The following is a 15,756-nucleotide window of genomic DNA, read 5'->3' as shown; positions in this document are numbered from 1 at the left end:
GGACTTAAATAAAAAATAGCAAAATTTTGTTTTGTGAAATTACGTTAATGTTTTTAACTTTTTTTGCCGCGATAGAAGACTAGATAGTCTTTTCTCTCTTTTTTGGTTGACAAAGATGATTCTATTAATATATAATTTAGATTCTTCTGTTGTAGCATAAGGGTTTATGGTTCCTATAGCTACAATAAGTTTGCTGTTTTTATAACGACTATGAAAAGCGCCAACATGCAAGCTATAGCTAGGGCCGGGTGCACAACTGGCTGGAATTCATGGTTACGGTATCCTTATCACCATAAAGATATTCAAGATCACATAAGAAGTTTTGGTTTCTCCATATTTGCCTCATACCCAGTGGCGAAGCCAGGATTTTCCAAGGGGAGGGGCGAAATTCAAAAGAGTGCAAGGTTTAGTCGAAGCGGTTGCTTTCACATTGGAGAGTGCAAAGTTTTGAGTCAATATTCATAGCAGAAAATAGTCTCTTCACCAAAATGGTTGTAAGCAATAATATAAAAGCCAATGTAAGAAGCTTCAATTGGCTAGGTTTAGATCTTAAAAAATGTTAGGTGCTAATCAAACAGCGGACTGGGACCTAGCAGCTAGGTGCCTAGGCAAGATCTAGATAAGAGCTTAGATGGATTTAAATTATCATAAAATAAGCATTAAACAATATTTACATTGTTTGGAGGAGGATTTATGCACTGTTTCTTATAGTACCATTCCATTGCCACTAGGTCTGCCAAAATTGCTTCAAGTTTTAACACAACCTACAAACCCAGAGACTAAATCATAAGCTGTTATAGCACATACTACATTTACATTATTCTCCAACATTTTAATGGTGCTCCCAGTTACCTCCAACTGATCAAATGGTATCCAAGAAAATAAAACTTCGAAAATCGCAACAGCATAATAAATGGACCAAACTTTCTAAATTCCAAGGATCAAGTGGAGAATGCATATGGATTCATTGCAAATACTAGAACACATTTAAATCTACAGACCCACATAAATAATCACAGAAATCACACCAAAATCACCACCTAATCATCAAAATCAATAGAACGTTGATCACTTGAAGTACTATTACAAGTAAACTCTCATTGTACAAGTGCTAAGCTTCAACCGTTCGGCATCCTATGTAACGAAGACTATTTGGCATGAATTCAATAAAGAGGTGATTTAGACAATTCGGTCCTAATCCTCTTACATTCCTAGCAATGAAACACTCGGGTTCAAAGCTTCAACATGAAACAAAGTCTAATTATATGTCAACATGACTATACAAATAAACGAACAGCTTCACAGTATATTTGTTCAATCATACATTCCAACATATTCATATATAAGCCAACTGTGCTTCGAAATGGTTCAACATACTTTGTGTCATTCAACACTTGCTACAATGTGCCTCGACACCTTGCCCTTATTCTCACCAACCAGGTGATGAAATGTGAAGAAGGAACTCATCTCCATGCCACTAACTAGGAGATGAAATGTACAACCCGTACTCTCTTGCATGCCACCAACCAGGTGATGAAATGTACAACCCGTACTATCCTTCATGCCACCAACCAGGTGATGAAATGTACAACCCGTACTTTAATATCATTTGGCAACTTCCCATTCATGCCACTAACCATGTGAAGAATGAACTCATCTTTGTGCCACCAACCATGTGATGAAATATGATGAAAGGTGATGAAGGAACTCACCTTCGTACCACCAACCAAGTGATAAAAGCAACTCATCATCCATTCCACCTACTAGAAGACTAGTGGTACAACTTGTACATGTGAACTCATAGCATTCACAAATAATCAAAAACCCTCAAGCTTGACAACTTAACTAGGGGAGCACTTATGCCCAACAAGAGTTATAGTTACCAACAAAGTCTTATTGCAAGCTAACAACAACTTCAGTGCATGGCGTACGAAGATCAAGCTATTCAGCCCTCTTGCATTTGCTTCAGACATTTGTCCTCTGTAATAATGCAAACACTACAACTTGTAGAAAGCTTCACACACTCTTGATCAAGACAGTGTGAAGCAAAACCAATTTATGGTGCCAACAAGAGCTTCATCAAAGGAGTTCAACCACAATTCTCAAAAGGTTCACACACTCTTGATCAAGACAGTGTGAAGCAAAACCAATTTATGATGCCAACAAGAGCTTCATCAAAGGAGTTCAATTACAATTCTCAAAAGCTTCACACACTCTTGACCAAGACAGTGTGAAACAAAACCAATTTATGGTGCCAACAAGAGTTTCATCAAAGGAGTTCAACCACAATTCTCAAAAACTTCACACACTCTTGATCAAGACAGTGTGAAGCAAAACCAATTTATGGTGCCAACAAGAGCTTCATCAATGGAGGGCAACCATAATTCTCAAAAGCTTCACACACTCTTGATCAAGACAGTGTGAAGCAAAACCAGTTTATGGTGCCAACAAGAGCTTCATCAATTGAGGGCAACCACAATTCTCAAAAGCTTCACACACTCTTGATCAAGACAGTGTGAAGCAAAACCAATTTATGGTGCCAACAAGAGCTTCATCAATGGAGGGCGACCACAATTCTCAAAAGCTTCACACACTCTTGATCAAGACAATGTGATGCAAAACCAATTTATGGTGCCAACAAGAGCTTCATCAAAGGAGTTCAATTACAATTCTCAAAAGCTTCACACACTCTTGATCAAGACAGTGTGAAGCAAAACCAATTTATGGTGCCACCAAGAGCTTCATCAATGTAGGGAAACCACAATTCTCAAAAGCTTCACACACTCTTGATCAAGATAGTGTGAAGCAAAACCAATTTATGGTGCCAACAAGAGTTTCATCAAAGAAGTTCAACCACAATTCTCAAAAACTTCACACACTCTTGATCAAGACAGTGTGAAGCAAAACCAATTTATGGTGCCAACAAGAGCTTCATCAATGGAGGGCGACCACAATTCTCAAAAGCTTCACACATTCTTGATCAAGACAGTGTGAAGCAAAACCAGTTTATGGTGCCAACAAGAGCTTCATCAATTGAGGGCAACCACAATTCTCAAAAAGCTTCACACACTCTTGATCAAGACAGTGTGAAGCAAAACCAATTTATGGTGCCAACAAGAGCTTCATCAATGGAGGGCGACCACAATTCTCAAAAGCTTCACACACTCTTGATCAAAACAGTGTGAAGCAAAACCAATTTATGGTGCCAACAAGAGTTTCATCAATGGAGGGCAACCACAATTCTCAAAAGCTTCACACACTCTTTATCAAGATAGTGTGAAGCAAAACCAATTTATGGTGCCAACAAAAGCCTTATCAAAGGAGCTCAACCACAATTCTCAAAAGCTTCACACACTCTTGATCAAGACAGTGTGAAGCAAAACCAATTTATGGTGCCAACAAAAGCTTCATCAATGAAGGGCAACTATAACTCGTAAAAAGCTTCACACACTTTTGATCAAGACTGTTCGAAGCAAATTCAATTTACATGGTTCATCCAAACCTTCGACTACTACAAGGTGTGGTTTGCATCACAATCTCTTGCTTAATAATGTGGAAGCAAAATTTGTATATGATGTCTCTCTCACATTTTCAAATTTCTAATTTTTTTCAAAAAAAAAAAAAGGAAATTGGGAAATTCAACAAATTTCTAGTTTTCCCAAAAAAAAAAAAAGTAAATTGGGAAATTTAACAAAGCTTCATCAATGGAGGACAACTACAAATTCTCAAAAGCTTCACACTATATTGATCAAGATAATGTGAAGCAAAATCAATTCATGGTACCCAACAAAAGCTTCAACTCCAAAGTTTCACCTACAAAGCTTCAACTCAAAAGCTTTACCTACAAAGCTTCAACTCAAAAGCTTCACCTACAAAGCTTTAACACAAAAGCTTCACCTACAAAGCTTCAACTCCAAAGCTTCACCCACAAAAGCTTCACCTACAAAAGCTTCACCCACAAAATCTTCACCTACAAAGCTTCACCTACAAAGCTTCAACACAAAAGTTTCACTTACAAAAGCTTCACACACTCTTGATCAAGATAGTGTGAAGCAAAATCAATTCATGGTACCCAATAAAGCTTCAACCTCAAAGCTTCACCTATAAAGCTTCAACACCAAAACTTCACCTACAAAGCTTAAAACAATGAGGTCCTTAAAGAAACTTTCATCAACCTTCAAGATCAAGCCCCGAAAGCCCTTGAAGAAACTTCCAATCGTTCATCCAAGATCAAGCCTCGAAGGCTCTTGGATCAACAACACAATCACAAATCAACATCTTACGAAGATCGAATAAGAGGATTAAATTTGAGAGAGATTGTAACCCCAATTCAATTGGTCACAATTTTTTCATTTATTCTTTCAACACTCCTTAAAAACAATGACTTATTTATTCCAATTCCAATTCAATTGTCTGTACTAGGGGTGATTCGATATGGGATACCGAATCAAAACTAGTATCCCGAATCCCAAATCGAAATTTTCGGAATGGGAATTTGAAGACCAATCCCAAACCAAATTTTCGGGAATCCCGAAAGATTTTCGAGATTTCGGGACAAATCGGGAATCTCAAATTAACATATGAAATTATGAATTATTCTTCAAATATATAATTCAAGAACACATTCATGAACTAGGAATGTCATTACATTCACACTACCATTTAATCGAACACTGGCATGTCTGACTGCTTTTATCAAAGTCAAAATTCAAATTAATTAAACCCTTTCGGCAATCTGTTGAGAGACAAAAGAATCAAGCCTTCTGAAATCATCAGCCATGACATTAGCAATAATAAAATCCAAATGAATATCAAACAAAACATGAAAAATATGCAAGGTGTAGGGCATTCCAGGTTGCAGATCATGAATTAGAAACTACTAGCATCAATTATAAAAGAATAATATATATAATATATATGTAAATATATATATATATATAATTAATAATATATATTTTTGGTTCGGTATAGGATTCCTGAAATATCGAGAAGCCAATCCAAAATCCCGTACCGAAATTTCGGGATTGATTCGGGATTGAGATTTTTCGGTTTGGGATTTTTGGGAATTTTTTCCACCCCTAGTCTGTACCAAACAACGCCCTAATAGTACTACTCTAAGGGAGTGTTTACCAACCGGGGTTGGAATGAAGTGAAAGGGAATTATTCCTAATTGAAAGGATTCCAGTGTTTACTATCCATTTGGGAATAAAAATTTATATTGGGTCCACTCAAAATTAGCAATCCAATTCCTGATATTCCCGGAATCAGACTATCGAACAATAGCTAGTATTTGGATTCCGAGACAAAGCCTTCATCTGAAATCGTGTTTTTCAACCCAAAACACCCTTATCTTCTCCTCCCTTCAACCTGCTTATGTCCCTCCATTTCTGATCTTGGACCAGCAAAACTTCCCTAACGCCATCGCCATCACATACTAAGATTGTCGTCGGACCAGACTCCGACTGGCAAGACTTCTACGATAGGTAATTATGGCGCTTCAATTTGATTTGAACCATGTTGCCAATGTATATTGAAGCAGAGTTAGGATTTGACGAAAATGAATTTGAAGCAAAAACTTCAGGCCGTACCAGAGAAGATGAATGAGATGCAAATTCCGCATGGAATTTGAGAGAGAAGACCTAAAATATTGAAAAGGAAGCAAAGATTCGTGATGAAATCACAGAAATCGCAGGATCTATGAAGCAAAAGCCCATAGCCCTGTCGTGTTCTTCGTTTTGCTGGAGAACAATTTATATTGATTTTCTTTTATGGTAAATAGTATGCGGTGTGAGGCACATAAGTTTGAGTAGTTTAATTAATAAACATTTCATAATTTTTTATGGTAAATAATTGTATTAGTTTTATATATACAAAATAATTGAATAAAATTAAAATTTTGTTTATATACAAGGGTATTTTAGTAATCAAATTGTTTTTTATTCTGATTCAGGTAAATTAGCAAACAGCTATTATGGAATCTACATCATTCTTAATCTTATTCTAGACAGTTTAGTAAACATCTTCAACATAACTCTAATTCTAATTCCAACTCATTTCAATTCCTCCTCAATCAAATTCCTCCTCAATTGAATTCATCTCAATTTGATTATGGATTAGTAAACGCACCATAATAGGACTTATATAACTGAAAAGAAACCTAGATAATTAAAGTTTCGGTCTTTCCAAGAGAGTTATAGGTTTCCAATTGATCACCGCTAAAAGTGAATTTCTTTTGGCTAAATAGCCAAAATAGTCCCTGAGATTTGCATAACTCATCACTTTGGTCCCTAACATTTCAAATCGATAAAAGTGGTCCCTGAGATTGTCCACCATCCATCATTTTGGTCATTCCGTTAAAAACTCCGTTAAGTGTCCGGAGCTTTTGGCCGGAAGTTTGGAAAATTTTCAAAGTTTTGTAACTTAACTGTTTCTTAACCAAATTCGACCCATAATATATCAAAATGAAGATAGAAAAGTGTAGAATAAGATTATACGTATTTGGAAGCCCAACGGCGGCTGGAGATATCCAGAAAATAGCCTCAAAGTTGACTGGTCCGAAGGAAAACTGGAAAACTCGCCAGAAACTGGGTAAACTTTAAACGTTCATAACTTCTTCAATACTCAACGAAATCAAGTGATTCAAAAACGAAAATCATACTTCTCGAGGAGATGAAGAGAAGGTACATTTTTCAATGGCTAAATATTTTTTTTTTGGCCGAAAAACGACTCGAAAGTGGCTGTCTTGGTTTCAAGTTAGCCAGTTTCGAGCCATTTTCTGGCCAAAACAAGGCGGTTTAGCCATCTAAAAAGGTATCATTCTCTTCGTCTCATCGAGAAGTATGATTTTTATTTTTGAATCACTTGATTTCATTGAGTATTGAAGAAGTTATGAACGTTTAAAGTTTACCCAGTTTCCGATGAGTTTTCCAGCTTTCCTTCGGACCAGTTAACTTTGAGGCTATTTTCCGGCTATCTCGGGCAGCCATTGGGCTTCCAAATAGGTATAATCTTATTCTACACTTTACTATCTTTATTTTGATATATTATGGGTCAAATTTTGTTAAGAAACGATTGAGTTACGAAGCTTTGAAAATTGTTCAAATTTCCGGCCAAGAGCTCCGAGACACTTAACGGAGTTTTTAACGAAATGACCAAAATGATGGATGGTGGACAATCTCAGGGACCACTTTTATCGATTTGAAATGTTAGGGACCAAAGTGATGAGTTATGCAAATCTCAGAGTATAAGGATCCAAGTGAAGATACAAGTGAAGAGAAGATCAAGGGTCAAGTCAAGTGACACTTGTCAATAGATTAAAGGGCTGAGCTGTTATAAGTTGTTAGAATATAGTTGGGATAAGGAGATGGAAGATTAGCAGCTAAGTAAAAGGAAGATTATATAACAACAATTGTAACCATAACTTGACAATCAAGAAATCAAAATATCTCTCTTACTCTCTATCTTTTTCTTCGTATACAGTCTGTGTAAAGTTCTCAAGAACACATTGCATTGAAGCTTTCATAATCTTCATATGGTATCATCGCCGAGAACGAGATCTGGCGCTTCCGCACCTTCGATTAAAAGCATTCATTTCTTCTTCTAATCCTCTATATTGTAAAGCTACTGTGTGTTTCTGCAAATTTGGGATTTCTCCTATCTCCACGACCCTCAAGAATCTGCTCTTCTTTGTCCGCCCTCTACGTGTTTGATAAAAAGCGTATGAGAAAATTTCAACAATGGTGACTGCTGATCAATTGAAGATTGTTCAATCCCCTATCACAAGTCTTGTTTCCACGGTCTCCACTTCGGTTACAGTGAAGCTTGATGACTCCAATTATCTCACATGGAGTTTTCAAATCAAACTACTCTTAGAGAGTCACGATATAATGGGGTTTGTTGATGGTTCAAGAAAGTGTCCTTCAAGATTTGATGCTGCTTCTGATGTTGAAGGAGTTAAAAAAGATGAGTACTTGATTTGGAAAATGCACGATCATGCCCTTATGCAACTGATGATTGCAACGTTATCTACTACGGCAATGTCCTGTGCAATTGGAAGTCAGAGTTCTCATGAGATGTGGGTAAATCTTAATGAATGTTTTTCTGCAGTGACAAAAGCCACGATTTTTCAGATGAAAACTAAGCTTCAAAATATCAAGAATGGGTCTGAATCTGTTTCTGGTTATCTGCAAAAGATCAAAGATGCCCGGGATCATCTTGCAGCTGCATAAGTCATATTTGATGATGATGATATAATAATTCTAGCGCTGAAGGGACTTCCTGCAGAGTTCAACACTTTTCGGTGTGTTATAAAGGGCAGAGAAAATGGTATTTCTCTTAAAGATTTCAGGTCATAACTGATTGCAGAATAAGCTACCATTGGTCAGTACTTTGACTCTTCATCCTCTTTGCCATTTGAGGCTGCAATGGTTGCTAGTACACAGTTAAACAAAGGGAAAACATTAGTTTTTGATCAAGAGTCATCACTTTCTCATGAAGTTGGTTCTACTTCTGCAGTCTCTAGCCAATAGTTTTCCAATCATGGTGGCATGACAAATGCTCCAGGATTTCCCAATTCCTATCAGGGTTCTCATCACTATGGGGGTCACAAAGGGAATAATTTTTGTGGCAAGGGACGTGGCAGAGTTTTTAACTATGGTCCTCGATCTTATAATTCTTCCCCAAATGGTAGTCCTGGAATCATTGGTGCTCAAAGACCTTATCAATCCACATGTGCAGAGCATCCCTCCGAGGTTCCTATCTGTCAAATTTGTAACAAGAAGGGACATGTTGCTGCTAACTGTTTTCAAAGACACACATCAAACTCTAGTGTCCCCACTCAATGTCAAATTTGCTGGAAATTTGGTCATTCTGCCCTGCAGTGCTATCATTGAGGCAATTTTGCATACCAAGGCAAACCTCCTCCACCAAATCTCACTGCCATGCATGCTCATCCTCAATCTTCTGCACCTGAGCAGCAGTTCTGGCTTGCTGATACTGGAGCCACTACTCATATGACCTCTGAGTTAGCCAATCTGGGACTTGCTACTCCATATTAGGGCACATATACTATAACCACAGCAAGCGGTACAGGTGTGCCTATTTCTCATATTGGCACATCACGGTTACCTGTTTTTAATACCACACTTTCATTGAAGAATGTTCTCCATGTTCCATAAATTTCATAACACTTATTATCCATTTATCAGTTGTGCAAGGATAATAGGTGTCCATTTATTTGTGATGATACCATTTTTTGGGTTGAGGACAAATCCACATGAACAATAATACTCAAGGGGCTGTGTAGAGAGGGCTATTATCCCATTCCTTTCAACATCCCAGAGAAGCTGTCATCTGCATTACCTCATAAGCATACATTCTGTCTAGCTAAACCTGTCAACACACATTTATGGCATAAGAGACTAGGGCATCCATCAAATGTCATTACCTCTGCAATTCTACATCAGAATAAGATCCCTACATCACTTGATCCATGTCATTCCATTTGTACACCTTACTTAGAAGGAAAATTTACAAAGCTACAATTCCATTTCCCTGTTGCTAAATCTGTACAACCTCTAGAGGTGTTACACAGTGATGTATGGGGACCTGCCCCCTTATTATCTCATGAAGGATTTAGGTACTATGTAACCTTCATAGATGAATGTACAAGATACACATGGATTTTCCCTTTAAATAATAAATCAGAGGTTTTTACAACATTGTGCAATTTTATGCTTATCTATGTACTCAATTCTCTGCAAAACCAAAAATTTTCCAAAGTGATGGTGGGGGTGAGTATGTTAGCACAAAGTTTCAACATTTTTTATCACATCAAGGCATGTTACATCAAAGATCTTGCCCCTACACCCCAGAACAAAATGGTTTGGCCGAAAGAAAACATAGGCATATTGTAGAGACTACCATTACCTTACTTCAAACTGCCCATTTACCATCTAAGTTCTAGTTTCATGCATGTGCTACAGCAACATACCTGATTAACAGAATGCCCTCAGTTGTGTTACAAATGAAATCTCCATATCAATTGTTATTTCATAAAACTCCAGATATTAGTCATTTAAAAGTTTTTGGGTGTGCATGTTTTCCCTTACTTAAACCATATAATCATTCCAAACTGCAACCATAAACTAAAACCTGTGTCTTTCTGGGATATGCAAATCGCTATAAAGGGTTCATTTGTCTAGACATGGTCACTCAAAGAACATACATCTCTAGGCATGTTCTATTTGATGAAACTTGTTTTCCATATCCTTATGCACCATCATTGTCTTCTTCCCCAGTGTCATCACTTACAAATTTAAATATGTCTTCTCACAACATTTCACCAGCATCTATATCCTTATGAAATCAAGTTGTGTTCCCTGCATCTCATACACATTCATCCTCATCTACAACCTCAGATTCCTTGAACTTGCATTCATCTAGTGCTTCAGAATCCTTGACTGCATCCAGAGCCTCAGAGTCCTTGGATACACTTGCATCTAGTCCTTTCGATGTTATTTCTTCATCTCCACAGTTATTCAATGATAACCCTGCCTCTCTTACACAGCATCCCATTCCTGTGGATCCTGATTTTCAACATGAAAATCTGCAAGTTGTGTTACATGTGCCTATGAATGTTCACCCTATGCAAACACGATCTAAAAATGGTATCTTCAAGAGGAAGGCTCTCTCTGCTTCTTTAAGCTCTTCTCCGGACTCCATCACAGAACCAAAATCCTTCAAGGCAGCTTCACATGTTTCAGAATGGCAAGCAGCTATGAAAGAAGAAATTAGTGCTTTGCATACTCAGAAAACTTGGTCCCTGGTTCATTTGCCACCTGATAAGAACCTAGTTGGTTGTAAATGGGTATATCGGATTAAAAGGGATGCCAATGGGTGTATTGCTCGATATAAGGCACGACTTGTTGCAAAAGGATACAATCAGGCAGAAAGGATTGACTACGGTGAAACCTTTAGCCCTGTGGTGAAGCCTACTACTATAAGACTGATTCTTGCTTTAGCTGCACAGTTCAATTGGCCTCTCAGACAAATGGATTTAAAAAATGCCTTTTTGCATGGCATTCTTCAAGAGGAGGTATATATGGAACAACCTCCAGGGTTTCAAAGTGCAGATCATCCTCATCATTATGTGTGTAAGTTACAAAAATCTCTATACGGGCTTAAACAAGCTCCTAGAGCCTGGAATGACAGGTTTACAAGCTTTTTACCTGGCTTAGGATTCAAAGCTTCTCATGCTGATCCCTAATTGTTTGTTCAACATTCATCCAAATGTAATGTAGTCTTGTTGCTCTATGTTGATGATGTGATACTTACTGGCAGTAGCTCTGAACTTATTTCATCTGTGATTAAGGGTCTCACAGAGGAATTTGATATGAAGGACTTGGGCCAACTGAATTATTTCTTGGGGTTACAGATTAGTTATACCTCAGAAGGGTTATTTGTTTCTCAAACAAAGTATATCAATGAGTTAGTTGCAAAGGTTGACTTGCAAGATTATAAACCTTGTGCTACACCTTGTTTACCGTATCATCGGTTACTTAAGGATGATGGCAAACCATACCATAACCCTGAGCAATACAGAAGCATAGTTGGTGCCCTTCAATATCTCACATTTACTAGACCCGATATTGCTTTCTCGGTGAATCAAGCATGTCAGTTTATGCACAACCTTATGGAGTCTCATGTAATTGCGGTTAAACGAATCATACGATATCTCAAAGGTTCATCAAGCCTTGGTATTCAGTTCACGCCAGGATCACTCTATTTATAGTCCTATAGTGATGCAGATTGGGCTGGGGATCCCAATGATCGTCGGTCTACTTCAGGATTTGTTATATTTCTTGGTTCAAATCCAATTTCTTGGTCATCCAAGAAACATCACACCGTTTCCAGGTCTTCCACAGAGGTTGAGTATTGTGCCTTAGCCATTACAGCTGCAGAATTGGCTTGGATTCGACATTTGTTTTGTGATTTACATATTTCTCTTTCAAATCCTCCACTGATCTATTGTGATAACATCTCAGCGATTGCACTTTCCACTAATCCAGTGTTTCATGCCAGGTCAAAACACATAGAGATCGATTATCATTTTGTACGGGAAAGGGTCATTCGAGGAGATCTTCAGATTCAACATGTCTCCTCTGCGGACCAATCAGCTGATATACTTACAAAAGGATTGTCAGCTCATTTGTTTCACCAGCACTGTGGCAATCTCATGCTCAGTTCTATTCAGCATTTAATTGAGGGGGGATATAAGGATCCAGGTGAAGATACAAGTGAAGAGAAGACCAAGGGTTAAGTCAAGTGACACTTGTCAATAGATTAAAAGGGCTGAGCTGTTATAAGTTGTTAGAATATAGTTAGGATAAGGAGATGGAAGATTAGCAGCTAAGTAAAAGGAAGATTATATAACAACAATTGTAACCATAACTTGACAATCAAGAAATCAAAATATCTCTCTTACTCTCTTTCTCTCTCTCTCTCTCTCTTTCTCTTCGTATACAGTCTGTGTAAAGTTCTCAGGAACACATTGCATTGAAGCTTTCATAATCTTCATACAGAGACGATTTTGGCTATTTAGCCATTTCTTTTTACAGCTTTCATATTGTGCGAGATACATTAGGGCTGGTTTGGACAAAGATTGTAATGTGAATTTCAGCTAAGACTTTTTTTTTATTTTTTTTATAATGTTTTTGTATTTTTAACATAAACCAAGAGCTCCAAATTACCCCAATGTCGATCAAATGCTAATATAAACGGCAGCAATTCAACTCCAATACAAAGCAAATGACTTTAAGAGTGCGTCAAAAAAGTGTAAGTAATAAATAAGTCGATTACGTTCGTCTGAATAGCATTACTTTTGAAAAAAAATGTTATTTGTCATCCCACTTATGTGAGATCTTTTCAAGTTAGCCAACTCAAGTACTGCCATCTACGTTCTCAAGTTTGATATTTACCAACTAAATAAGTAACGTAATGTTGGGTAGACCAATTTTTTAGACTATATTTTGTAAGTTATGTGATGTGTCATCAATGGAAAATAAGATTAATCAACACTTAAGTAATCATTTAATCATCAACAATCATGACATATAATTTATAAGATATATTTTTAAGTAGATGGTTTCACTAACATAATTGATTCCTTAGATAAAGCAGGAGTTTATCTAACCATCGTGAAAGCAAATTATTGTTTCATCGTTTTGTTAAACATGACAAGAAATTATAACAGACTACTGAAAAAGAGAGAAGAAAGAATAATTCGGAGAACACTCAAGACCTTTTTGGAACATGGAATATATAGCAAGTACATCCTTATGGTGAATCAACCATTTGTTTGATCCAAATGAATGATTAAAAGATCTCTAAATTGAATTTTATTTTTATATGTGATATTTACATGATGATAAAGAGAAAGAACGGTTTTGTTTATGATGTTCGTACGGTGAAAATAGAAAAATTATAAGTGAAGGAAAACAAGTAGGTTTCCCCATGAGGGAACACTAGTATCCTTCCACTAAACCTCTTGAATGTAAAAACTTAAGGTACGTACGAAAATGTAATATTAAGAGGAACAATTTAAAGATGCAAGTAACAAGTAACTTACCAGTTTTTTGCTTTAATCAGAAAGCATGGGGTTAAAGATATGAATGGAGGACCTAATTCGTATCACTACCTCGTCCGTACAAAGAGCCCACAATCATTATCCTTTCACAAAAGCTCTTGTAACGGGAAAACGATCCTCTTTGGATCTCTCCTACCAAAGTCACCAAGTCCACTCATCTGTATCCTTGAAATTTAATTTAATGGCTAAAATTATTATAAGTTTTTAAGGAGCCTCCTGTTTGTAGCCGTTGGATCAAATTTTAAAAGTCCGGATAAGTGAACTTAATAACTTTGATGGGAGAGATCCGGAGATGATTTATTTCCTTGTAATGTACAAACTTCACGTACGAAATGTAAATATTAAGAGGAATAATTTAAAGACACAAATGGCATGTCTTGTCAGTTTTTTGCCCGGAGATGATTTCTTTCCCTTGTAATGTACAAACTTCACGTACGAAATGTAAATATTAAGAGGAATAATTTAAAGACACAAATGGCAAGTCTTGTCAGTTTTTTGCTTTGATCAGAATGCAAACACATGCATGGTTATTAAAGATATGAATGGTAGACTCCTCTTCTTATCACTACGTCGTCCGTACAAAGAGGAATGTGCTTTTAGGCTATGCGTTGCCAAAGAAGGCTAATTAGTCAAAATGATCCATGAGGTTGCATAACTCATCATTTTGATTTCTAACATTTCAAATCGATAAAAGTGGTCGCTGAGATTGTCCACCATCCATCATTTTGGTCATTCCGTTAAAAACTTTGTTTAAGTGTCCCGGAGCTCTTGACCGAAAGTTTGAATAATTTTCAAAGTTTCATAACTCAATCGTTTCTTAACTCAATTCGACTCATAATATAACAAAATGAAGATAGGAAAGTGTAGAATAAGATTATACCTATTTGGAAGCCCAATGGCTACCGGAGATAGCCGGAAAATAGCCTCAAAGTTGATTAGTCCGAAGAAAACTAGAAAACTCGCCAGAAACTGGGTAAACTTTAAACGTTCATAACTTCTTCAATACGCAATGAAATCAAGTGATTCAAAAACAAAAATCATACTTCTCAACGAGAAAAAGAGAATAGTACCTTTTTCAATGGCTAAATCGTCGTAGTTTGACCGGAAAACGGCTTGAAAGTGGCTGTCTTGGTCTCGAGTTAGCCACTTTCGAGCCATTTTTCGGCCAAACCACGGCGATTTGGCCATCTAACCATTCTTTTCGTCTCGTCGAAAAGTATGATTTTTGGTTTTGAATCACTTGATTTCGTTGAGTATTGAAGAAGTTATGAACGTTTAAAGTTTACCCAGTTTTCAGCGAGTTTTCTAGTTTTCCCTCGGACCAGTCAACTTTGAGGCTATTTTCAAGCCATCTCCGGCATCCATTGGGCTTCCAAATAGGTATAATCTTATTCTACACTTTCCTATCTTCATTTTGATATATTATGGGTCGAATTTGGTTAAGAAACGATTGAGTTACAAAGTTTTGAAAATTGCCCAACCTTCCGGCCAAGAGCTGCGGAACACTTAACGGAGTTTTTAACTGAATGACCAAATTGATGGATGGTGGACAATCTCAGAGACCACTCTTATCGATTTGAAATGTTAGGGATCAAAGTGATGAGTTATGCAAATTTCATGGACCATTTTGGCTATTTAGCCGCCAAAGAATTTCCTATCCCTAGAGAATTGAGGACAAGTTAACCAGAAATTGCTCACAAAAAATTAAATAGGAAAGATTAGAAGATCCCTGCATTAGCATTAAATAAGCTTAATGCTTTTCTAATTTCGCCTATCTAATTTTATGTGATCTATTTTTTACTACGTACTTGAGCTCAATGTCTTTTGAAACTTAGAAACCTAACGTGGCCTTAAGAAATAATTTGATTCCCTGATAAAGGGGAAATTGGATAACCACAATGGAAGCAAAGTATTTCATAGTTTTCCCAAAGATGAGAATAAATTATTATTGACGACTGAAAAACAAAGAGAACGAGAGCGAGAGAATAATTATAGAACACTCGACACGTTGTTTTACAATATATATTTGGAATTGAATTCGGATTTGAATTGGAATTGAACTCTCTCTCTCTCTCTCTCTCTCTCTCTCTCTCTCTCTCTCTCTCTCTCTC

At 36.9% G+C, this 15,756-nt stretch overlaps 1 pseudogene; it reads left to right on the top strand.

The window, feature by feature from the left end:
- LOC126605504 (cyclic nucleotide-gated ion channel 1-like) overlaps positions 1–15,756 on the top strand; it is a 95,849-nt pseudogene that overhangs the window by 69,173 nt on the left and 10,920 nt on the right.

This window comes from Malus sylvestris, chromosome 2 (genome assembly GCF_916048215.2).
Source record: "Malus sylvestris chromosome 2, drMalSylv7.2, whole genome shotgun sequence".
NCBI classification, from domain to species: Eukaryota; Viridiplantae; Streptophyta; class Magnoliopsida; order Rosales; family Rosaceae; genus Malus; species Malus sylvestris.
Note: the sequence above shows the minus strand (reverse complement) of the source record. Positions and strands in the feature narration are given on the sequence as shown.